The following is a 26708-nucleotide window of genomic DNA, read 5'->3' on the forward strand; positions in this document are numbered from 1 at the left end:
TTTAACGTCAACAAAAGCATGTAACGTCAACAAAAGCACGTCTTATTAATTTTAAACATATATTTACTCATGCCAAGCCTCTCTTATTTGAAATGAAAATTCTTGATATATATATATATATATATATCAGCTAAATGTTTTTAATATTCTTCGTTTTGTGTACAAATGTAATTTATATACCTTATATATAAAAATAAATACATATTATAAAATGTATTTCTTTTTATAATTAAGGTAAGATGATATAAAAACATTTTTCTATTGATGATATATTTTTGTATTTTTAAACATTGAATAATTTACTTTTTTATTTTTTATGCAGTGATGTAACTGAATATATATATGAACCCACTTAAATTTTTCTTGTGCTTTATACACTTGACCATGTATGTATGCATTTGATTTTTTTGAAATTTTTAAATTTACGAGCGCTTCTCGATGAAGACTTGATGGTCTTGTTCGAGTGTCCACTTTCTTTTTATTTATTAAATCAAATACTTGCATACTTTTTGTTTTTATATTTTCTAGTTGTAAAAGGTTATTTTATCTTAACGATTTCATTTATTTGTATAACTATTTTTACACTTTGTATAAATTTTAAGTTTTAAGTTCTTCATCAGCGGTTCTCTGTGACAATACCTAATAGTCTTCTTTGAGCATCCGCGTTCTTTATTAATTTTTTATGCATTTGCTTTTACGATATCTTCACTTGTAATTTTTCTCTTGTATATTCGTATTTGTATCTTAAACATCGTAATAAAGAACATAAAAAAAAAAAAATACATTTCGATTAAAATGAAAAAAATTGCAACAAAATTAATTAGTATTTATTATTTAGTAACAAATTCGATCATTAGTAGTAACAAATTAGATCATTAAACCATAAATTAATAAATAAATCAAAAAGCTTCTTCAGAAATCTCCCAGTAGTTAACGAGTTTTATTATACAAAGTTGCCTTTACTCAGGGTTGTTTTTGTACCTGTCTTTAATTAAGTCAACAATAAATTATCTTTTGGAAATTTTTATTAACTAAGATAGATTGCTCAGTTGTTGTAGAAGCAGTTTGTATATATGCATCTAAAATCTTGGATGATTATATCGCTCTTGCAAACATAGTTTTGCAAAGTTTAGCTATATTTCTTCGACAGAAAATAAGAAAGTATTATGGGTTTGGAAAAAGTTGCAATGAGTGAATAAAATGATCTGATTAAAAACATTAAACACCAGTTATTCTATTATTGTGCATATTTTATTATCTAAAAAGATACAGTAATAGAATAACTGGTGTTTAACGTTTTTAGTCTGGTCATTTTAATCACTTATTGTTGCATTCTTGTATTCGTTTATATACATATATTAAAAACAACTATCTAAGCGTTTTTCAACCTCCTCTTTTATCACATAAAATCGTATACAAATACAAAGTTATAATTCCCATGACAATCATAAAACAACAATGGTCATTAAAAACCATAAATGAATGCGTGACATTCATTGCGTTTATCTACGTGACTTTTACCACGTTTATCAACGTGACTTATACCACGTATAGGGAAGACCGGGGCTACTTGGCCGCAGGGGTAAGTTAACGAACTGCGTTTATCTTCAGAGTCTTTCATCAGAAAGTGACAAAAATTACTCAAAAACTTCCTTATTGACCATTTCATCATTCACTGTAGTATTGTCAGGATTCGCGCATGCGCATGGTAGATATTGAGATTTATGCGTTTTTTGGACAAAAACGTAACTTTTAGAACATCGCTTCCTTTTTTCTTTACAAAGAAAATATTTAGTCGTATGAAAAAAAAATTATTTTAAAAGTTCCAGTCACAATTGGTTTACTATATTCAGTCAGACTTTTTTTTCAAAGCTGCCGTTTTTCAGGATCTATAGACTGTTTATTAAAAAAAAAGCTTTCGGGGTAAGTTGACAAATTTTTCACGGGGTAAGTTGGCTCATAGCATTTACTATGGAAAAAAATATTTATTTTCATAAAATTATTTTTTTTTATTTTTGTTTTTTTTAACAATATTGAAAATATATATTTTTACAAAAAAATTAAAAAAAAATTTTTTTAGTTTTTTTTTCCACAGATAAAAGTTGGGTTACTGTTTGGCTTTTATACGGACTAATATTTGGTACCAGCTAAAAGTAATATTAAATTTTGGGATAAAATTGTTGCAAAAATTAATTTAAAAAAATTTCTATCAGTTTTGCACTTAATAGTGTATTAATAATCATTTTTATAGTTTGCGTCAACTTACCCCGTGGTTGGGTAAGTTGGCGCAAATTTTTTTTTTTTTTGAGGGTCCGGAAAGGCCCCTAGAGTTTTTTTTTGTAAATGAATGCAAATTTTATAAGATACCCTAATCCATACTCTTTAAGAATACACTTTATTATTTTTAAAAAAATGTACTGTTAAGGCTACAGAGCTCATAAAGTAAAAACCGAGCCAACTAGCCCCGGTCTCCCCTATGTAATAATTTTAATTCACCAACTTTAATAGTACATGCCCTCTTGGTGAATTAACACATAAGTCTAATCGTTGTGAGGCTCTTATATTATTTGTCCGGCGCGCTATCTTTTGTTCCTTGTCTTCGTTTATTTCGTTCTCTTCTTTTATTTCGTTCTCTTTGTTTATTTCGTTTTTTTCGTTCTCTTCGTTTATTTCGTTCTCTTCGTTTATTTCTTTCTCTTCGTTCATTTCTTTCTCCTCGTTTATTTCTTTCTCCTCGTTTATTTCTTTCTCTACGTTTATTTCTTTTTCTTCGTTTATTTCGTTATCTTCGTTTATTTCTTTCTCTTCGTTTACTTCTTTCTCTTCGTTTATTTCTTTCTCTTCGTTTATTTCGCTCTCTTTGTTTATTTCGTTGTCTTTGTTTATTTGTTTCTCTTCGATACTGGTGGCATAATAGCCGAAATAGCTTGTTGCATTCTTGTATTCGTTTATATACATATATTTAGAAACAACTATCTAAGCGTTTTTCAACCTCCTCTTTTATCACATAAAATCGTAGATAAATACAAAGTTATAATTCCCATGACAATTATAAATCAACAATAGTCATTAAAAACTATAAATGAATGCGTAACATTCGTCGCGTTTATCTACGTGACTTTTACCACGTTTCTCTACGTGACTTTTACCACGTTTATCAACGTGACTTATACCACGTATATGTATTTCATATACGTGGTAAAAGTCACGTTGATTATTACATATTATGTAATAATTTTAGTTCACCAACTTTAAAAGAACACTTATGCAATAGGTTTCAAAAATACCGTCAATTACAAAAGTTCCTCGTGGATAATGATTACGTATTTTATTGATAGAATAAAAAAAATTTTCAATGCCTACTACTTTAATGATAATAATGGTTTTATTTATTTAACAATTAGTTGTTAAATTAAATGAAACCGATGATTTTTTTTTATTTGTTAATTCTTCTTTCAAGAACTAACAAATAAAAACAACAGAGCTGGGTGGTAGCATGGCCTACTTTATAACACGGCCGGATTTGTTGCCTTGAACGCAAAAAATTAGTGGGCCGAAAAAACACGAGTTTGAAGTTTACAATGAACCGATTTAACAATCTTAAATTAAACTTTTTTTAATTCAAGTAATACTTTATTTTGCAATGCCAAAAAAGTGTTGTGTTGTTGGTTGTAGAAGTAATTATAAGCGAAAGATTGAAGAATGTTCCAGTAACAGCAACCACGTAACATACAAAACTGTGTTTAGTTTTCCTGATAGCAATCAGTTAGATCTTCGAAATTGTTGGATTAAGTTTGTCAACCGAGCTGATTGGAGCCCCACAGAAAACTCAGTTATGTATCGATCATTTTGAAGATAAATATTTGAAAAGAGGTAAACGTATAACATTGAATTATTACGAAAATCCTATACCAACAAATATTACCAACCAAAACATCCTATCAAAGCCATCTTTAATTCAATCAACCTCAGCTTTACGTAAGCCCCCTGCAGTTCGTATATATTCTCATCCTTTTCTCGATGAAACATACGATTTTAGAAAACATGATACAATTAAAAGCATTATAGATCTTAATGAAAGTTTTTGTCCAGCAGGATTTTCATTTAAACTAGTTGATAACCTTGTGTTATTTCTTCGAATTTATATCGACGACGGGGATGTTACTCCTAACATTGAGAGTATTACTATTGATAAAGACTTACATGTAAAGCTACATATGAAAAGTACCCTAGTTCCACTGCCCAAATGGTTTAGAGAAGGCAGTGTTTGTAAATTGACCAGTGCCAGTATGCTTGTTAATTTTGTTTCTTATATGCATGAAGTTGCAAAGAACGTATCAAAAAGTGTATTATCAGATTTATATAAATTATCTCTTTATAAACCACAAGGACATCCAATCTACACAAATGAAATCATTAGATTTTCTCTAATGCACAGATATACATCAAAACAGGCTTATACTTTGCTATTAGAAGAGTTTCCACTTCCTTCGTTGTCTTATTTAAAATCACTTTCAAAGGGTGGCATTGATCCATTATCAGGATTATTATTACTTTTGGAAAATGGTAGTATTAGTGCTGACTGTGTTGTTTTAATTGATGAGATGTATTTACAAAAAGGTGTCCAATATCATGGAGGAAGTTTAATTGGTGCTGATGATGATGGTAATTTCTATTCTGGTATAGTTGTGTTCATGGTGGTTAGCTTGAAAGAATCTATCCCCTTTGTAATTAAGGCCTGTCCAGAATTTCAAATTTCTGGTTCTATGATTAGTTCACATATAGAAGAAACGTTAGATACTTTATATAAAGCATCTTTTAATGTACGAGCTATAATAACTGACAATCATGCAACAAATGTTTCAGCATTTAAAATTCTACGTTTAAAGTTTGGTGAACAAGATAATGAAATATATTTTACTTTTATGGGACACCGGGTTTACAATTTATATGACAGTGTTCATTTACTGAAAAACATTAGAAATAGTTTATTAAATTCAAAACGGTTTGTATTTCCACCTTTTGATTTTATTGAGTTTGATGATATTATTCATGTTGAAGCTGGAGAAATTTCTTGGAGTTTATTGCATAATGTTTATGAGAAAGATGAATTGTTACCTGCTAACTTAAAAAAAGCTTTCAAATTGTCTGCCCAAACTTTACATCCAGGAAACAACAAACAAAGTGTTCCTTTAGCTTTAAATATTTTTGATGAAACCACCTCTCATCAGCAATCATCAGCTATTTTCCAAACGAAACTGCAGTTGCTGGATTTCTAAGGCTTATTAATATTTGGTGGACTATTTCTAATTCAGGTAATGTTTAATACCAACAATAGGATTGGTAATGCAGCTATTCCAGGTGACAAAAAGTCACAATTTTTTCGAGTCTTTGCAACATGGATTAATGAATGGAAAAACTTGCAGTTTCAAAGATGTAATAAGTATACTTTATCTGCTCAAACAACTAATGCATTAATTACAACACTGAAGGGTTCTGCAAGTCTGATTGAAGATTTATTTTCAGAAGGATATAAATATGTTTTAACTAGCAGGTTTCAAACTGATCCATTAGAAAGACATTTCAGTAAATATCGACAAATGAGCGGTGGAAGATTTTTAGTCAGTTTACGTGAAGTTCAAAGCTCTGAAAAGATATTATGCATGAAATCCTTAATTAAAGCCAATATCAATTGTTGGACGAGCAATCTTAAACTTGATACAAAAATTGACGAAAATAAACTTTTAATAAAATTGGAAAACTATAGCAATGAAATTCAAGAGAATGAGCTTTGTCATGACTCTTACGAAGTTGCAATCAATATATCTGGTTACATCACGAAAAAGATTGGGGATAAATATAACTGTTCTAACTGTCTGAAATCATTAAGTTTCAATAAAGTCTCAACAGAATATCTGGAAATTCTTTCACGTGGTGGTTTAACAAAACCTTCCAAAGAATTAGCTAACTATGTTTGTAATGGGTTTATAATTCTGGACACTGTAAAGAAAATGTTATTAAAGTATTCCCATGATATAAAAAATGCATCCTTGCTAGCGCTAGAAAAATATCAACCAAGTGATAGTGATTTTATGTGTATAGAACATGAGGAATGGGGAAGGCATTTGGTAAACACAATTATTACCAACATATATTTTAACAATGAGCAACAAATTAAAAATGGAAACATTAGAAAAAATGAAGTTGCTGCCTTTAAAGTTCGACAAACCAAAAAAGACAAATAAATAAACCCATAACAACATAGTATATGTATATTGTTTTTTTGAGAAACAAAAGAAACTTGACTTGATTAATCTTTTTGTAATATATGTAAATGCTTTCAGTAAATGTGTACATTTAAAAATTATGCTAGTTTTACTAACATTTTTGTTAATTTTAGTTGCTTGAACCAATAATTTTAAGACTAAGATTTTGTAGATTAAAATTGATGGCTAAAATAGATAGTTCATTCGGCTTAATGCAATCATGATTTATTACTAGCTAACTGTTTTAGTGTTTGAAGGTTAAGAATTTTGGTAATAGTAATAATTATAGCTAAGAGCAAATTATTTAAATATTATTAATGTCTTTATAGAATTACCTTCAGGTTTTGATTCAAAAGCTTAAAACCTAAAATCGGCCCACTAATTTTTTGCGTTCAAGGCAACAAATCCGGCCGTGTTATATAGTAGGCCATGGTGGTAGTTCAACTTGGTCCTCAACTTCGACTTTTATTTGGTAGCGGAGTTGCGAAAGCGCTTTTATTAAAAAAATTTGGAAACGGATTTAGATCGCCACTAAATTAAAATCCAAAGCGATACTCCGTTACCATTTAAATTTAGATATACTATTTTTAAATTGCTCAAACTACAAGCTTTTTTCTTTATTGAAAATGAAGTGGAAGAAAACTTCACAACTCGACAGTTACAACTCGACCCCCGTGGTGAACAGACGTAATAACAGCTCAAAAAAGAAAGAAAAAAATAATTAAAAGAAAAAAATATTTAAAATGGCTATTACTTTATCCGAAATAAAAGATATGTTCATTCAGCACAAAAAAGAAATACGGACATTATTTAAAGAACAAGAAAAAGTATTCATGGACTTAGCGAAAACTTAAAAATAATCAATACACGTCTAGATGATATTGAAACAAAAACATTAGATAAAAGGACAAAAACATTGGACTAAAAGAATACACTTGCTAGAAAATGATATAAAAGACTTAAAAGAAAGCCTAAATTTTCACGAACATTTAATCGACCAAAAGGTGAAAGCTGCTAATGATTCTAAAGAATTTGAAAACCCATATAATATTACAATTTTAAACGAAAAATGCAGAATCTCCGAAAATAGGTCGAGGCATAATAACTTAAGGATAGACGGAATTCCTGAAAATATCAATGAAACTTGGGATGAAACTAAACAAAAGGTTTAGAATTTGTTATGTGTAAATTTAGGAGTAAAAGGAGTCGAAATTGAAAGAGCGCATCGAGTTGGATTTAAAAAAGAAGCCCGATCCCTAACCATTATATTGAAGTTATGTGCAGCCGTGGTGCAGCGGTTAGAACGCTTGCTTTATAAGCAGGAGATCCAGGTTCGAAACGAGTTCTGGACATATTTTCGCGTCACGGTAAGGAAGGAGGCGTGAACTTCCTGGTTAAATGCACTTCCGCGGTGCTCTGTGACAAGACCGTTAGGACTTCTTGGGGCACCTAAAATAAATTAAAAAAAAAAAAAAAAAAAAAAAGTTGTTAAGGTTTACAGATAAATCAAACATTCTAAATGAAACAAGAAAACTCAAAATATTCATATTTACGTGAATGAAGATTTCTCTAAAGAGACGGCAAGAATACGAAGGAAGTTATTTTCTGAAGCGAAAGTAAGAAAATTAAATGGAGAAAATGTAATCGTCAGGTATGACAAAAATAATGTTTATAATAATTCAAAATGGTATAGCTAGAAATCTAATCATTTTTAATCTTAATTTTAAATATTATAATAATGAAAATGGCTAATAAATCAAACATAACAAATCTTTTAGAAATTTTTAATAAACAAAACACACTTCTTTTGAATAATGATAATGATCCAGATGTAAACTTTTTTGAGGACGTCATAATCAACTCTAACTATTTTGATATTGAGTAAGTATCTAACCTCATGAATGCGTCACAAATGTTATTTTCATGATACATTTTTGTATTTTTAAACATTAAATAATTTACTTTTTTATTTTTTATGCATTGATGTAACTGAATATGTGTATATGAACTAGAGTTGTTAACCGGAATGTTTCGTACAATTCGGGAAAAATAAAATTCTTTCGGAAGGATATTGAGAATAAGGAATTTTCTTTTTTCGTACCGAATTTTACGAAACAAAAAAAACCGCCGATGTTCATTTCGCAAATGCTTCTTACGAAATGTTGTCTTCCGCAAGTTGAATTACGAAACAAAACTATTTTGCAACATACGAAAGTAGGGGTTACGGAAGTCGCACTTGCGAAATGAGCTATTTCGCTAAACGACGTTTCGGAGTCTATAAAAAAATTTTGTTGGCCAAACTGATATAATTGTAAAAATTAAATTTTTTATATACCAAAATGTTTATAATAAAATTTTATTTTCAGTATTGCAACATATGAACATTTTAAGGTTTTATTTTTTGAAATAATGATAAAAAACCAAATTTCTTTCGAAACGAAACTCTTTCGCACTGAAACTTGCGAAACAACTTCATTACGGAAAAACACTTACGAAACGCGGCATATTAAAAATATTTAAATACGTTTTATGAATCAAATACGTATGATTAGCTAGGTAACTAAAATACTAATTATTATTATAATTATTGATATGTTTCAGTTAGTAAATTTTTATAAATAAACCTAGACTTAAGATATACTAAAAATGTTTTTCAATGAACAAGAGTTAAATAGTGAACATAACTTGAACAACATAAACTTTCCCATTTTGAGGAAAAAAAGAAAATTTAGAGCATGTAAGTCATTTGTTTGGGATCATGTAGATTTGCCTCAAAAAGTAAATCGGTTAAAAAAAAAGGGTCGTTATCGAACTAATTTTTTATGTAAACTTGTCGTTAACTACTCCATAAAGTACGTACGCTTTAAATTTGATCCTCTCCTCCCCCTCAATTTTTAACATCCCAACGTTATTGGAACTATACAACCGCTGAAAGTTATAAAGCTCTGGCTATTTTGGAGAGCAGTAAAAATTTAGTTGCAAGATTTTGCAGCAAAAAAGCGGGTACGTAAAATACAACCCTTTCCCGAGTCTTTGCCCCGGGAAAAAATTTAAACATAGAAGCTCACCAGGATTATACAAGCGCTGAAAGTTTTAGAGCTGTAGATAGTCTAAAAATTAGTGATAAATTGACATAAAATGTAATGGAACCAAATATTTTACTAAGTTTTTATGTATAAGAATATAAATAGTAAACCTCTATTTCTGAAAAGCCAAAGACAATAAACAACCGAATGTCGGAAGTGAACCAAAGTCGTTACTTGATAAATATTAATGCATGTAAACACTGGTATAAAGACATGTTGCGGAGGAAGCGTTGTCCTTTCCCTCAAAAGTAACTTAAAGTTTCAGTTTTTTCTATTTAAATTTTAGCTGCGTAACTTTCTTAACCTTTCTAGGTCACTGTATATATATATATATATATATATATATATATATATATATATATATATATATATATATATATATATATATATATATATATATACAAGTATATATATATACAAGTATATATATATACAAGTATATATATATACAAGTATATATATATATATATATATATATATATATATATATATATATATATATATATATATATATATATATATATATATATATATATATATAGTATATATATATATATATATATATATATATATATATATATATATATATATATATATATATTGTCCTTTCCGTCAAACTAACTCAAATTTCAGTTTTTTTTATTTAGATTGGAGTTGCGTTAGGCCCCCCTTAAATTCTGTTTCAGCAACATCTTCCCCCTCCCCCCCCCCTTACCTTCGTCCTAACTTTCTTAATCTTTCAAGATCACTGTATGTATATATATATATATATATATATATATATATATATATATATATATATATATATATATATATATATATATATATATATATATATATATATATACACACACACTAAAAAATAAAGATAAAAATTTTTAGTTAAGGTAGGATATGAGATATACCCTTAGTAAGGTATAATTTTTTACCTTATAAGGTAGAAAATTATACCTTTAAGTTAGAAAATTGTATGACAAATAATGATATATATATATATATATATATATATATATATATATATATATATATATATATATATATATATATATATATATATATATATATATATATATATATATATATATAGATATATAGATATATAGATATATATGTAAAAACTATTGAAGAATCATTTAACAACATTATTTTATTTAAATAATAAATAATAATATTTTTTTGTATGACATTTTAATGAATACTTTCGAGTTTATTCCGTAAGCGCACATTCCGAAACGCTCCTTCCGTGAGGAACTGTTTCGCAAATATTCTTTCGAAATGATTTGTTTCGCAAGTTTCTTTTCGTAAAGAGCTATTACGAAATAATTATTATTTATTTTTTTCGTATAACGCATTACGGAAGGTGAATTTGCGAAAGAACAACTTCCGCAATAACAACTTGAAATACGGAAGATAAAAATGCGAAATTTTCGTAAGTTTTTGTTTACGGCGAACAACCCTAATATGAACCCACTTAAATTTTTTTTAACTTTTAACATTCGTAGTATCAAAATAGTTAGAGTTGATTATGACGTAGAGGACGTCATAATCAGCTCTAACTATTTTGATATTAAGGAAGTATCTAACCTCATGAATGCGTCACAAATGTTATTTTTATGATATATTTTTGTGTTTTTAAACATTAAATAATTTACTTTTTTATTTTTTATGCATTGATGTAACTGAATATGTGTATATAAACCCACTTAATTATTTTTTAACTTTTAACATTCGTAGTATGAACAAAAACTTTGAAAGTTTTAGATCAATTCTCAAAAATACAAACTCTGAGTTTACGGTAATATGTTTAATAGAAACATGGTGCAGAAATGAAAAAAATAATTTTCAAATTCCAGGTTATAAGGCAATCTACCAAACTCAAGGTGGTGGTGTATGCATTTTTGTTCATGACTCAATCAATCCATATTCAGAAAATAGAAATTATAAGTACTCAAAACGCGGACTGTGAATTTCTAACCATCGAATTATTAAACAACAATAATAATAAAAACATTTAAATAACTGCTTTGTATAGACCGCCATGCGGAAATAAGGAATCTTTTTAAAACATTTAAAATGCTACTTAAAAAAAAACAACAAACAAACAAATTTACATCACGGGAGACTATAACCTAAATCTTCTTAATGTTAAAACTGATAGCGAAGTAAAACGTTTCTCAAACACTCTTTTTCAGTACAACATTATTTCCTTAATTAACAAACCTACTCTCGTAACTCTTAAATCCGAATCTCTCATTGAAAATATTTTTACTAACATCTTTAAAACATGCAACATTCAAAGCGGAATCATAAAAAGCGATATAAGCGACCACTTTCCAATCTTTTTCATTTCGGATTTTTTTTAAAAAGGAAAAAAAAGCATGGTACAAAGGGAAGTAAAAAGGCAGATTAATGAAATAAATATTGAGGCATTTAGAAATTGTTTACTCAAAGTAAATTGGATACTCATTACAACTCAATACAACTCAATAATTGCCTACTCATTGGATTTGGATACTTACAATTGGATACTCAATACAACTCAAACAACTCAATAATTGCAAAGATGCTAATATAGCATATGATTTTTTTTACAATAAGTTCATTAAGGCTTACAATAAAGTGTTTCCGATGAAGGAAATAAAAATTAAGCTTAAGAGCCTGCAAAGTCTTTGGATTACAAAAGAGCTTATTAAATCTTCAAAGAAAAAACAAAGACTATATGAAAAATTCTTAAAAAATAAAACTTATCAAAACGAAAAGATAAATAAAATTTACAAAAACCTGTTTGAAAACCTGAAAAGAAAAGCTAAAAAAATTATTTCTCAAAATCACTACAAAATAATATCGGTAATAACAAAAAAACTTGGGATATAATAAAGAAAGTGATAGGAAAAAATAAACAAGATCATGGTAATACTTTACCAAAATATGTATACACTGAAGATGAAAGAACAGAAATTATTGAGCAAAAAGTTATTGCAGAGAGTTTTAATAATTTGTTTTATAAACGTCGGTCAAAACCTAGCAAATAAAATAACTCCCGGAAATAAAAATTTTAAATCATGTATTAAAGAAGAGGACTGTGTGATGGATGAGCTTGAAGTATCTCCTGATGAACTTCGGTTTGCTTTTAATATGTTAAAATGTCTTGATGACATAAGCCCTAGGGTTGTTAAAGAAGTTTTTGATATTATTGAAAACCCCTTACTAATTATTTTTAATCTTTTATTTAATAATGGAACTTTTCCTGACCTTTTAAAACTAGCAAGAGTAGTTCCAATTTTTAAAGACAGTGATATTTCTAAATTATCTAATTATAGACCTATCTCAATACTTTTTTCTAAAATTCTGGAGAGAATACTGCATAATAGGCTATACAATTATTTTATAAAACATAAATTGCTTAATAATAATCAGTACGGATTTAGAAAAGGGCACTCGACAGAACATACAGTAACTAAATTAGTTAAAGAAATTTTAAACGGATTCGAAAACAACTAATATACTCTTGGGGTTTTTATTGACCTCTAAAAGGCCTTTGCAAACAATGTGTATCTTATGACAAAACTAGAACTAAACTAGAAAACATTTCTTGCGGAGTTTCACAGGGATCTATTTTAGGGCCTTTATTATTTATTATCTATATAAACGATATTTACTTATTTTCTAGTGTATTAAATTTCAATCTTTTTGCTGAAGACACTCAGCTTTTTTATACCCACTCAAACATATGATTCATAGTGATATGAGTCAATCTTTATCACTATGAATCGTGAGCTTGACAACCTCAATGAATGGTTGAAAGTCATCAAACTATCTCTAAATAAAGCTAAAAGCAAATAAATTATTATTTTTTAATCCTCCAAATCTGAAACTTTGCCCCTAAAACTCCCAAATATTTCAATAGAAAAAACTAGTTTACAACGGATATTCTGCATTAAATTTTTAGACGTTTTATTTGACAAACAAATAAGTTGGAAAGACCACATTAATTTAATAGAAAATAACATTTCAAAGAGTATTGGAATTATGTACAAGACAAGACATATGTTAAACAACAACTGCTTAAAACTTATCTACTTTTCATTTATCCATAGCTATATCAGTTATTGTAATATTGCGTGGGCCAGCACTTATCCATTAAAATTAAAGCGTATCTTAAATAAACAAAAACATGCAAGCCGCCTTATATTAAATGCTAATAAATACACCAGTGTCAATCCACTGCTTAGAAAGCTAGGAGTGCTTAATGTTTATCAATGAAATATTTACAGTATTCTTTTGTTCATGTTTAGATTTAAATATCGTATGCTGCCAAATATTTTTGACGACCTTTTTTTTATTATAAATCATAAATATCAAACAAAGCATTTATTGCATTACTATCAGGTACCAAAAACCTTATTAAAACAGCCTAATTTCTCAATAACATACCGAGGGCCACATTTGTGGAACTCATTCCTTCCAATTGAAAGTAAAACTTTAATTTCACTTCAAACTTTCAAAGTAATTTTAAAAAAATAGTTACTAGATTATGACATATCTCAAATTCTATTTTATTTTTAATATCTTCTTTTTTAATTCTTAACTTTTCTTTCGTTTGTTTAAAAGCAAAACATATTTTTTTGCTTATTTATCTAAATTTGAATTTTTTTTTTTTTATATATATATATATATTTTTATACATATATATTTTTATATATGTAAAAATATTTTTTTTTATGTATAAAAAATGTAAAATGTTTATTTAAAAGCATTTATATTATTTTATTGATATTGTAAAATTTTATGATAGATTTATGATAATGTAAGCGATACAACAGGGCTAGATGATCCATATTAGGACCTCTTCTTTTCCTTATTTATATTAATGATTTATACAAAGCATCGGATTTAATAACAATTATGTTTGCTGATGACACCAATTTATTCATGTCACACAAAAACATTCCTACTTTATTTAGTTGCTTGAACATCGAGTTAATCAAAATATCTTACTGGTTTAAAACTAACAAACTATCTCTTAATATTGATAAAACTAAATGGGTTCTTTTCCATCCTCTTATCAAAAAACATAAACTGCCAATTAACATGCCTCATCTTGTTATTGACAATATACAAATTAAACAAGTAACAGTAACCAACTTTCTAGGTGTTTGTATAGATGAAAATCTTACATGGAAAAGTCACATTAAAAACTTATCAAGTAAAATTTCAAAAAGTATAGGAAAATTGTACAGAGCAAGAAATGTTTTAAATAAACGTACTTTAGTACAATTATATCACTCATTTATTCATTGTCACATAAACTATGCAAACATTGCTTGGGGTAGTGCAAAGAAAATTAAACTTAAAACTCTTTATTGTCAGCAGAAGCATGTAGCACGTCTCATATATTTTAAAGACCGTTATACTCATGCCAAGCCTCTATTATTTGAAATGAAAGTTTTTAATATATATGAGCTTAACATTTTTATTATTCTTTGTTTTATGTTTAAATGTAAAACCAATTCATCCCCTATTTCTTTCCATAATTTGTATTCATCGAAAGATAAAAATAAATATATTTTGCGGAATGATAATTTTATTTTCAAACAAATCTTTTTAAATTTTGTATTGATTATCGCGGACCATTCTTATGGAATAAAATAGTTTTAAAAAATTTTACTTAGGATTTTATTCATCTAAGTAACTACTTTTCTTTTAAACGAAAGCTTAAAGAACTCATTTTTACAATTGAAGATGTAACAATATACTTTTGACATCTTTTTTTTTTTTTTTTTTTTAGTGATCTTCCTTTTTACCCTTATTTAACTATTGATTTAAAAAAATTATATATGCTTCATTAACAATTGTAATATATAATAATGTATCTTGTATTTGTAACGGAATATTTTAAGTTTCTTACTTCGTTAACTTATTTCTTATCTTGTAAATATTTTATAAATTTTAACACGATCATTTCTTAGCGGTACTCGACGACAAGACCGTATGGTCTTCTACGAGTTTCCGCGTTCTTTTATTATTTAGTAACGATTATTATATATATATGTTTTTATTATTAAATATTTGTATTTTAAATATTGTAACGAAATGTTTATTTATAATGTAATAAAAAAAACAAAAAAAACAAAAAAAAAAAAAGATGATAAGACTTTTGTCTTCTGCCTGCTCCGGTCATATCTTAACTCAAAATATTTTGTAAATAACTTATTATAAAAATGACGAAATAAATTATAAAAAAAAAAAAAAAAAAGAAGAACTAAAGGTCTTATTACAAAGTACCGTGGAAGATCAATTTAAATAGGAAGTTCACACCTTTTTCCTTACCAATGTGGCTCATCTAGTCATAGTCGGCATGGAACCTCGCACCTCTTGATTCTGTGAAAGAACTCCAATCACTGCAACACACTGCTTTGAAGTTATTTCACATTTTTTACAAATTGTTCCTTATATGGACTAATTTCATATATAATGTCTAAATTTTTGTTGTATTTATAACTGCACATAACGAATACGTATTTTTTAATAAAATGAAAAGAAAAATATTCACCGCGGATTCTACTTTGATAATAATAATGATTTCATTTAATTTAATAATTGATTGATTTGTCAAAATAATCACTTATATTGAAATTGAAGTAGAAAGCTAAATATTTATAATGAAATAAAAGTATTTAGTATTTCAAAATCAGCATAAAATATTAATTAAGTTAAATGGTTAAACTGGACAAAATCCAAATTAAGTATATTTTGAACCCCCTCCCCCTCCTTCCTTATTAATATTATGTGTGTTTATGAAAAAGTAAATGAAATGAAAATGAAAATAATGCGTTTAATAAACTTACTTTGTGTTAAAATCCAAAGTACAAAGTGCCTTTAATAAAAAAGGAAACTATTTTAATTGATTTATTCCGATGACCGACAGATTAAATCAGGACATATTAAATTCTAAGTTTAAAAAAGTGACATCGGCCGTTCAGCAGACTGTATACAGTCAGCTAAATGGCTTATTTTAAAAAACAGAATACAAAAAATGTTAGTTTAAAATGTAGAAAACACAATTTAAAACGGAAAATTCAATCTTTTATAATAAATGTTTATGAAACTTTCTGTAAATACGTAATACAGTAAATACGTTTAGTATTACATACAGAAAATACCTAACTTAAGCGTAAACCAATTGAGTAACAACTGTGCGCTTTCACTTCCATTATATGATAATTTATAGTTAGTTTTTGGCATATTATGCAACTTATGCGTTCATATCAAATTATGGTGTCTCTTAAAGTTAAGGCGAGGTTAAATACTTAGAGATTTTTACTTTATTTGCTAGTTTACTAAACTGGCGAAAATTGGTAACTGAATGGTAAAACAGGCAAATGTCGAAAAAGTATTTGCCTAAATATTTAAATCAAAAAGATTAAATAGGAAAAAAAATTTAAAGTAAAGCATCAAGTATTTCTTTCTTTACTTTTTATCTTTTTATGATAGCTATTACTGTTTACTATCGATATAGCTATTACTAATTACTTCGTTATTATATAACTACAAAATCATAGTTTTGAGATAAGCATAAATTAAGTTTGCTTTGCATATATATCTCATAGAATGAAAAAACACTTTAAGTAAGTTTTAACTTATATTAAAGAAACAGATTTTCATTTGAAAATAAACAATACATATCAAAAGTGGTTTTAACTCAAAGCACACCTTTTTAGTTAAGCCCTTTAAAAGATGTTTATGTGTATATATGTATATATACATATAAACATACATACATACATACATACATACATACAAACATATGTATATATATATATACATATACTCATATATATATATATATATATATATATATATATATATATATATATATATATATATATATATATATATATATATATATATATATATATATATATATATATATATATATATATATATATATATATACATTAAAGTAATTTGATATAAAATATAAAATCGGTATAGAAATTTGATCTAATCAGTTGGTAGTGCATTTGAATATAAGTGGCAAGCGTATTGTTAGTAAAGTTACATTAATTATAACCTTGTAGCACTGTTTAGTATACAGATCTGAAAACGTAATAGAGTTTATTTAATTTTAAAATTACACTAGTTAATCTTATTATTTATAAAAATCTTTCATCTTTTATATATTATTTTATCAAAAAAATCTTTTGGTTCAATGTTGCAAGCTATGACGCGTGAACCTGTTTACTGCGAACTCGATATATGTCAACTAGCTATATAACAGATGAATAGTAAAGCAAGAGATTGCGGAAAATAATTATTTTATTGACATTTTGTTGGTATTAATGACAAGTTTGAGCTTTTTTTTGTTAGTTCAAAAACTTGAAATACAAAAGTAGACCTACAGGGTCTCAATGCGACGCCAATAAAGGAAAATACCACGGCGCCAAGTTTATCCCAATGAACAGCAACTTGTGCGCCTACCGTAACATTACATTCAGTAAACGTAACACCTAAAACCAAATACTAACAACAACTCATTGTATGTATGTAATGTATGTATGCATGTATTTATTTTTGTATGTATGTATGTATGTATAATAAAATACATTTAAAAAACTTTTTTTTACAAGTCTTGAAAAGCATTACTTCAATAAATATTAATGGCGTCTTTCTAACATGTTTTTTTTAGAAAAGTCTTTCAAACTAAAAAACGTCATTCAATTGAATTTGCTGTACATATTTAGAACGTTAAAAAAACTTATTTCTTGCTGCGATAAGTTAAAATTTACACTAGATTTTATTATTAAGAAACCTTTTTTTTTGTTATGCGTTTTTACCTATTACACTAATTTAGAAATTAAAAACATTTAACTTTGAATTTGTGTGTAGTCGTTATTACATGACTGGACATTTATATATGAAATGTAGTAAAGGAACAAAATTTAAAATAACCTTTGTTTAAAGAAAATTTCGGTGCATTTGTTGTTATTAATGGTAATAAAAGCAGGAATAATTATTTACAAAATAAATATTGTTAATCGTTGTCTAAGTAACTACACAGTTTATTTATAATTAAGTAACCTATTGGAAAAACAGCAAGTAATATGGTAGTTTCAGTTGGTTTATAATTAAGTAATCTATTGGAAAAATAGCAAGTAATATTGCAGCTTTAGATTTTAAAGCTTTTGATCCTGACGATCCAACAGCCGCAGCAGAACAGCGTTTTGTAAGTACTGGAGAAATACTCTCTGTTTTCGATAAAATAACGACATTTTTTTAAAATTGTGAACACCTACTGTTTAGACTTGTAATTGTCTACTGTAATAGTTTTTTAAAAAACAAAAAATCAATTTTGTATCAATTGTTTTTTATATTTATTTTACAAATAGTAATAATAACTTTATTTTAACAAAGATTAAAAACACTAAATCTGTAGGACTTAGAAGAAAACTAAAAGCGTAGGTCTAAAAAAAACTATGTGCATACGACTTATATACGAAAAATATGGCTTCCAAGTTAATGCATTTTTGTTATTTAATACTAAATACGTAATACTATTGTATTTCATTCATATCAACTAAATAGAAATTTAATCATTTTATGAGCGTATTGTTTAATACAAACATTTCAAAATTTCAAAAAGGATCAGCGGTAGTGAATCGATTAAGTAATTCAAGTCATTGTGATCAAGTAAATTGAAAGAATACGCTTAGTATCTAATAAAAACATTGGGTTTTAACTGGATCAAATAATTGTGTTTTCACTCAAAGGCATGTTAAAATTTTGGCATTTTTTATCATTACCATTGCTAGCCATGCTTTGCGTCATTGTCTTGTTGGAAAAAAAAATCATAAACCTGTAAATCGATTTGCTATACTTGATTTAAAAGAAACCTTACAACTTGATTCAAGTTTTTAAACTCAAGTAATGTTTTATTTTGGCACAACTATACTTAAAATTATGTTTAACTTTTTTCTTTCCAGATTCTTTTTCGATAACCATATTGTAGCACAAAAAGTGACTCGTCTATTTATACAAGACGTTTATATTAATCAGTAATCGTTATGCCAACTTTGTCTCTTAACAATATATTTTTGTAAAAGGCACTTAACCACAAATATTTATTATATAATGGTTCACAGAATGGTTTGATTCACTGTGCCCCAGTACGTGTCCCAGTACTGGGGCACAGTGAGTCAATGAACACAGCTCTGAGTTAATGATATTGAATAGGGGCATACCCAAATAATTTTGAGGCTGAGGGAGTAAAGACACTTTACAATACAATTTTGCCATACTTTTATTAATTAGATTAGTATAAAATCAAGAAAAAACATTTTAAAAATTGAGAAAAGAAAAAAAGAATTTTATTGGTAACAAACTTATAAAAATAATAAAAAATTAAAAACCTGTTTAAATATTATTATTTATAACTTGAAAATAATAAATTCATGTTCATGTAGCTTGTTTGTTAAAAATGCATCAATTTAATTTTAAGATCATTAATCGGTCATAGTGAATCAACTGATTCACTGTACCCCGATTAACTGTGCCCCACCATAACAATTTAAACAAAAGTCTATTTCCTTAGGACATTAGTGTAGTTAAAGGAAAAGTTAAACTACTAAAGAAAGCATAAATATCAATAATCTGAATAAAAAACTTCAACTTTTAAAATTATTTTAACCATGATCTCCATAACAAATATAAGAAAGGTAGGAAAATTTACTTTAGTTAACTAAAAACACAAATTACCTACCAAAAACCTGTACTCAAAAATTTTGCGGTAACAACTATAAATAAATTTTTGCAAATATTAATTTTGAAAATTTGTTAACTACTCTACATGATATTTTAAAACTATCTGTTTTAGACAATAAATTAAAATCAGTTTTTGAAAACACTTTTATTATACTATCACAACCCAAAACAAAAAATATTTTAAGACACATTAGTTTTAATAAGAAACCAGTTTTTATTAACGGTGAATGCAAAGTTTTAAAATGCTTATCAAAACGTTGTAAGTTATGTACAATGCATCTTTAGTTTATTAACCATTTTACCACATCATCTGGTAAAGTATGGTACATTAAAACTTCAATATCATGTAATTCAAAAAAATTTTTTTTTCTATCATCTAATCGATGTGATGGAAAAACAACATAGATTGGTAAAAACTAATAACCTAAGGTTAAGAACTAATCTACACATCTACACATGCAGAACAGGTACTGGTTCAGATAAATTTGATCAGTATGTTTTCAATACCCATTAAAAATAAACTTTTTTTTAAAATTATTTCCAATGTTAAAACTCTCAAATGAGAATTTATTTGTTTATGAAGCTCACATACATAAACAGGGACAAGATACAATGAACATATAAACATGAAGTAACTATTTTCACATTACTTTTAAAGTTTTACTTACCAACAAGTATCAAGTTATGCTATATTTTTGTTAATTATAGTTTTTTATATAAACCTTAATTACTTCCTTTTTAAACTTTTTATAGGAAGTTCAATATAAAGAGTTTTTTATAGTTTTGTAAATCTCATACACAGCCGAAGATTTTATATGAAAGGCCTTCTGTGTTAGAGAAAAAAATTTTAAATTTTTGTCAAAATTTAAATAATAATTATATTTTACTCATCTTAGTTTAAATAGTTTTTCTTTTGTTACCTAGAACACTTACTCATATTTTTTAAAACTTTTTTTGGCTGAACATATATATATATATATATATATATATATATATATATATATATATATATATATATATATATATATATATATATATATATATATATATATATATGTATATATGTATATATATAAATTAATCTTATTATATTAAGTATGTATTATTACATATGTTTATTTTTTTTTAAATCTTAATCGCTTACATATCTCAAAAAATTCTTTACCATTATTATCATAATGATCATGAAATTATAATGATTATCAAGATCATCAGTCCAATCTCTTGATCAAATTTACTGTCAAGCTCAATAATGTCAAGTATTCCTTTTTTTTAAAAAAAATATTGTTTGTTCTACTTCATCAATATTATTATAAATATTCACCGCAACTTTGTGTTGTGTTACTGAATAGTGTTTTTTTGCATAGTTGTTGTTTTGTGTCAATGTATCTACTTTTACTTGATTTTTTATTTAGTTCTATACTGAAAAACGACTGATTTTTATTGTATTTAATTTTAGAAAAGTAAATGTATTTTTAAAAAAAAAAACAGCTTTTTCCGTTAAATCATTTTGATTTGTGACGTATGCTCTTGAAAATAATCAAAGCATTTTAAATGCTTTTTTACTAAAACATAAATTTTCAAATTTTTCAAATTTTTTTTTTTTTCATGTAGCAGCCAGATTGGAAAAGCTTTTTTGTTATCAACTCGTATTTTTTTGATGTTTGCTATTTTATTAGGGAAATTTGAAAATAATAAAATAACAATAAGGCAATTTTTGCATTGTTTATTTTGGAATTTTTAGTCGCGCTGTTTTTATTTATATTTTCACTGCTTTCAAATAGTCTTTGGCCAACGAAATTGCGTTTATTGGTTGTTTAGAGTGATTTTCTTTTTAAATAATATGGCTTTACTTAAATACAGCTATTACTTTTTTCTAAGAAAAAACTAATATCATTTTCCTTGCTTAATAATCAGCCATATTTTTAACATTGTTCAAAGTCCATTTTCTAAACTTAATATAATTCAAGGTTTCGATATGAGCAAAATATGTGTCGCCCCGCTAGATTATCTTAAAATCAATTTTAGACAAAGAAACTTTATCTCCCATTGATTTTGTTCAAGCTAACCGAATTTCACAATAAAAAAGTCAACTTTTTTTATTGAATTGTTACGTGTTTGCATTGATTAGTGGAAGTAAGGAACAATTCAAAAAAGGTTGGTAAATATTTCCGATTGCGGATTATCATTATTCATGATATATATATATATATATATATATATATATATATATATATATATATATATATATATATATATATATATATATATATATATATATATATATATATATATATATATATATATATATATATATATAAAGTGAGAGACAAAAAGAAAAAAAAAGAGAGAGAAAGAAATAGAAAGAGATAGAATAAACATAAAAGTAATAAAAATAGGCTACAGAAAATGAGTATGTTATCTTGCAAAAGTTGGTAATTTCAACTTTGGGATAAACCAATGTTATTTTATCTGTCAAAATTTGTTTGAAAACAGGAATGTTGAATAAAGTTGATAATTTTTAAGTTGGATTTTTTTTGTTTTTAATTCTTAATCAAAGTGAAGTAAAATGTTTGAAAAAATTTAAAAAAAAAACATTCAAAACATATAGTAAGTACTATTTAAAAACGTTTATTTCAATTAAGAAAAAATGAACATGAGTGTATCTATCCGAAAACTAACGAGACATGCAAGTTGCTTTTTTTGCTACAAGAGAAATTCTAACTTACTTTAACACTACTCTAGAATACTTCTAGCTTAACTTTGCACTATCTAAATAATGTTTACATAACTAGCAGTATAGTATAATAGTATAAATAATATATGTAATAGCATAAATCAATATATAATTATATTTAATTGTCCATGTTCTTTAACAAAGTTTTGCTACGTTTAAATATTTAATTTTTTTGAAGTATTTTTGCAAAGAATTTCAAAAATGATTGGAAAATGAAAAACAAGAACTTTTAGTTTAGATTTCGGATAAACTTGACAAACTACATCTAATAGACTTTTAAACGAGGAAAGATTGATAAGCTGCTTTAACTCCTAAAATAATTTTATTGTAACGTTAGGAAAGTTATTGTTTCTATTGTGCTCTAGATTTTGTTTATAAACGAGTTTTAAAATCTATAGCATCAAAGACTTTTGATGATCTTTGGATGGATTATTTTTGAATAAATATACAAATTTCAAAAGTGAATTAGAGTTTTTCAAACAAATCCGCAATATTTCTTGTCAGATAAGGCATTAGGTTCTTAGTAGAGTTATCTTTTTAAATTAGTATTGACTGGTTTTTAAACTTTTATTTACAGAAAGTAATTATATACTATAGTAAAAAATTCAATTTCAAAATAATTTCAGAAAAAAATAAAAAAATAATCAATAACTTGTTTTTTAGAAGTTTCTCTTTTTTTCAATAATGAATGCAATTCAGCTACATTAAGTCGTTTTGGCAAAATTTCATTAAACATTTTTTACTAGAACTTTAAAAATCCTTATAACTCTGGTAAAAAAGGGATAGTTTTTTTGACAAGTTTCAAAAATTTACTTATCTCAATACGTATAATATTTATGTATGTATAGTTATTAAATATTTATAGGTATATAAATATTATACGTATTGAAATTTGTACTAATTAATAGTACAAATCTCAATACGTATAATATTTATATACCTATAAATATTTAATACGTATAAATACTTAGTTAACTTATTTACGTTTAAACTAATTTTTTTTTAAATAACTTATTTTCAAAATCTTTGTAAAACTGAATAAAATTGTATTTATATTAAGTTTTCGAAATACGTAATTTACCAGATTACTAAAGTTTAGCATTAATAAAAGCATTTTTTTCCCGTTATTCAAAACAAATCAAAATAAATACTATCAAATAAAGATAATCAAATAACACGTGGAGCTTAAAACTAATCATATGATTATTCTATCTAATATAAAAAGTTTATTAGTGTATATTCTGTTTCAAATGAAATGGTTTAAGTTAATAAATACTTTCTTTTATGTTTTCTCGTCAATAGTTTTATGTCTACTTGTTTTTCTTATTATTTTATATTTTTTGATTTGCTCGTATTTTGTTGTTAAATTTTGTTGCTGGATTTTTTGCTTAAATAAATTTCATCTTTTTACAATATTAAGTTTCAATAGTTGTATTAAAAACAAGAATAAAACTAAACATAGAAAACAGAAAATACTTTTAACAAATTCTCAATGTTGTCATTGAATAAAAAATTTTTAATTTAAATAAAAAAAAATTTCACTAACAATATTCTTTGTAATTTGTTTTTGAAAGTAAAATTAAAATATAAAGTTAAACTGAAATAATTTTTTTAATTTGGCTTTTAAAGCAGTTTATATGTTTACAAACGCTTTATTACTGTTTTTTTAAAATGTAAAATTTTTTTATAAATTCTAGATACGAGGATCACTGTATGTTATATTATGTATTAACGATATTACGGTATGACGATAAGATGTTAAATAAAGGAGCCTATTGTAAAGTTAGATTTCGTAAAGTTAGTTTAAAAAAGTTAAAGTTAGTTTTCATAAAGTTAGTTCAGCAGTCAGTTCTAAAGAAATAGTTCGTTATAAGTAAAATAATGTTGTTTAAGTAAAATAAAAAGTTAAATAACTAGTTAGTTATAATAAGCTTGAAAATATAGTTCTAATATAAGTTTTAAATTTAGTTCATGAAGATCAATTAAAAACATACGAACATCGTTTAAATTTACTTTAGTACACGAGACATAAAAAGTTATATATAGTGTATATTAAAATATTCATTATTGTAAAAGTGGTTTTGCTTGTTCTTATTAGTTTTTACACTTTATCATTTTTAAAGTTTTTGTTTTTGAGCAAGTGTTTCTAGTTTTTTCTTTAAAAATATTGCTCCAGGAAATATTTGCGTAGTTTAAGTAACTTTATGTAAAACTGAAATAGATTTAAGAAACTGTTTGATTAGTAAACGCGACTGGTAAAAAATGCCAACACTTTTTCATATTTTAATGCCAATGTAGGCTATTCCATTTGTCTACACTGACGATGTAATGAATAATGTGTAATCCAGGTAATGCTTTCGTTAGTGAGAAAAATTTTGTCACTAATTTCACGACTAGTTTTCAATGATTATTGCGATAAGTATTTTACGAATTTATACAATTAAAGATTTTGAAATATTTCAAACATATACACAAAATTCAATAAATTATACATACAAAGATAAATATAAAAAATATACATAAATATATATATATATATATATGTATATATATATATATATATATATATATATATATATATATATATATATATATATATATATATATATATATATATATATATATATATATATATATATATATATATATATATATATATATATATATATATATATATATATATATATACATATATAAGTATACATAAAAAGATAAAAATGTAACTACCAAAATTATGAAGCAAAATTTAGTTGATAAATTAACCAATTTTTTGTGTTTTAATTTGAAAGTTTAAAATCAAGATCAAGTCCAACATTTGTAAAATATTAAACTCCTGAGATATTCGTTTAGGACATAATATTTTATTAGTTTAGATATTTGTTCTTTTTGGTTGTGATAAAGTTTTATTTTTATTTTTTCCTTTAAAATTATTGGTTATAAATATGTTTTTTTTAGTATCAAACTTACACTTAGTAAACTGTTTACAGTAATATATTTTTTTAGTTTAAAAAAAAAAAAAATGATATTAAAGTATTTGTATGTTTTATAAATTTTCTCAGTAACTGTATTTTTATTTAAAAAAATTTATTATATTTTTTTTGTTCAGAGCATTATGTAAGTGTTTTATCATTTTATGGATTAGCGAGTGTTTTTGTTTTTATTTTAATTGGAAACGCTTCATTGAAAATCTATTAAAATTTGATCAAAAGTAAATTACACGCCTAATAAATATCACTCCAACAATCACACACTTTTTCTGTAAAGTGTTTTTGTTTTAAAACATTGTTTTGTAAATTTTTAAACATAATGTTTACATCATTAACATATACTAATGAAGACAATTTTATTATTTATTATTTTATCATTTTAAAAAACAATTTGATTGTTTAAATGATTTTAGGCAATTATTACAACTTTGTTTAAGGTTTATTTATGCTTGACGCATATGCTGATATAAAAATTGGGATGTGATCTGAAATTGGAGTTTTAACAGTTCCTTTTTTTATTAGGGTTTTTATTAAAAAGTTACTTGATGTATTGTAGTTTTTTGAAATAGAGTTTTAATCGTTCCTTTTTTATAAAGGTTTTATAACAAAGAGTAACTTAATTTATATTGTTGCTGAACTTGCTGTTATTCGGGTTAAAATTTTTATAGTGAAATGAATTGTACGATTTTATACATCTTTATCTTAATTTCTACATCATTACCATAATTTCTAAACTATTATATTATTATAAACAAATAGCCTTTTTCTTTCTAGAGAACTTTTTTGAATAGTATTCTAAAGATGATTCAAAAATATTTAGACATATTTGGCGGTTTATTGCAGCATGCAATGTAAATATTCTTAGTTTCAT

General features: G+C 25.7%; 2 long non-coding RNA genes across 10 annotated transcripts in view; one reads left to right on the forward strand and one right to left on the reverse strand.

Annotated features, from left to right (window-relative positions):
* Window positions 1-324: 324 nt before the first annotated feature.
* The window catches only part of LOC136091297 (uncharacterized), a 42919-nt gene continuing 16535 nt past the window's right edge, over window positions 325-26708 (reverse strand). Inside the window, exon 3 of the long non-coding RNA XR_010643886.1 lies at window positions 325-743. This is a non-coding gene — a long non-coding RNA (uncharacterized LOC136091297). The remainder of the gene's footprint in view (window positions 744-26708) is intronic.
* Window positions 18218-26708, forward strand: part of LOC136091296 (uncharacterized) — a 55528-nt gene continuing 47037 nt past the window's right edge. For 2 of the 9 annotated variants that reach the window (XR_010643877.1, XR_010643882.1), the window contains exon 1: window positions 22063-22270. This is a non-coding gene — a long non-coding RNA (uncharacterized LOC136091296). Of the gene's footprint in view, window positions 18579-21300; window positions 21373-22055; window positions 22271-26708 lie in introns of those variants that run through there. The other 7 variants (XR_010643884.1, XR_010643879.1, XR_010643878.1 and 4 more) reach the window with 7 other exon arrangements.

The sequence above is a fragment of the Hydra vulgaris genome, chromosome 15 (assembly GCF_038396675.1).
Source record: "Hydra vulgaris chromosome 15, alternate assembly HydraT2T_AEP".
Classification (NCBI taxonomy): Eukaryota; Metazoa; Cnidaria; class Hydrozoa; order Anthoathecata; family Hydridae; genus Hydra; species Hydra vulgaris.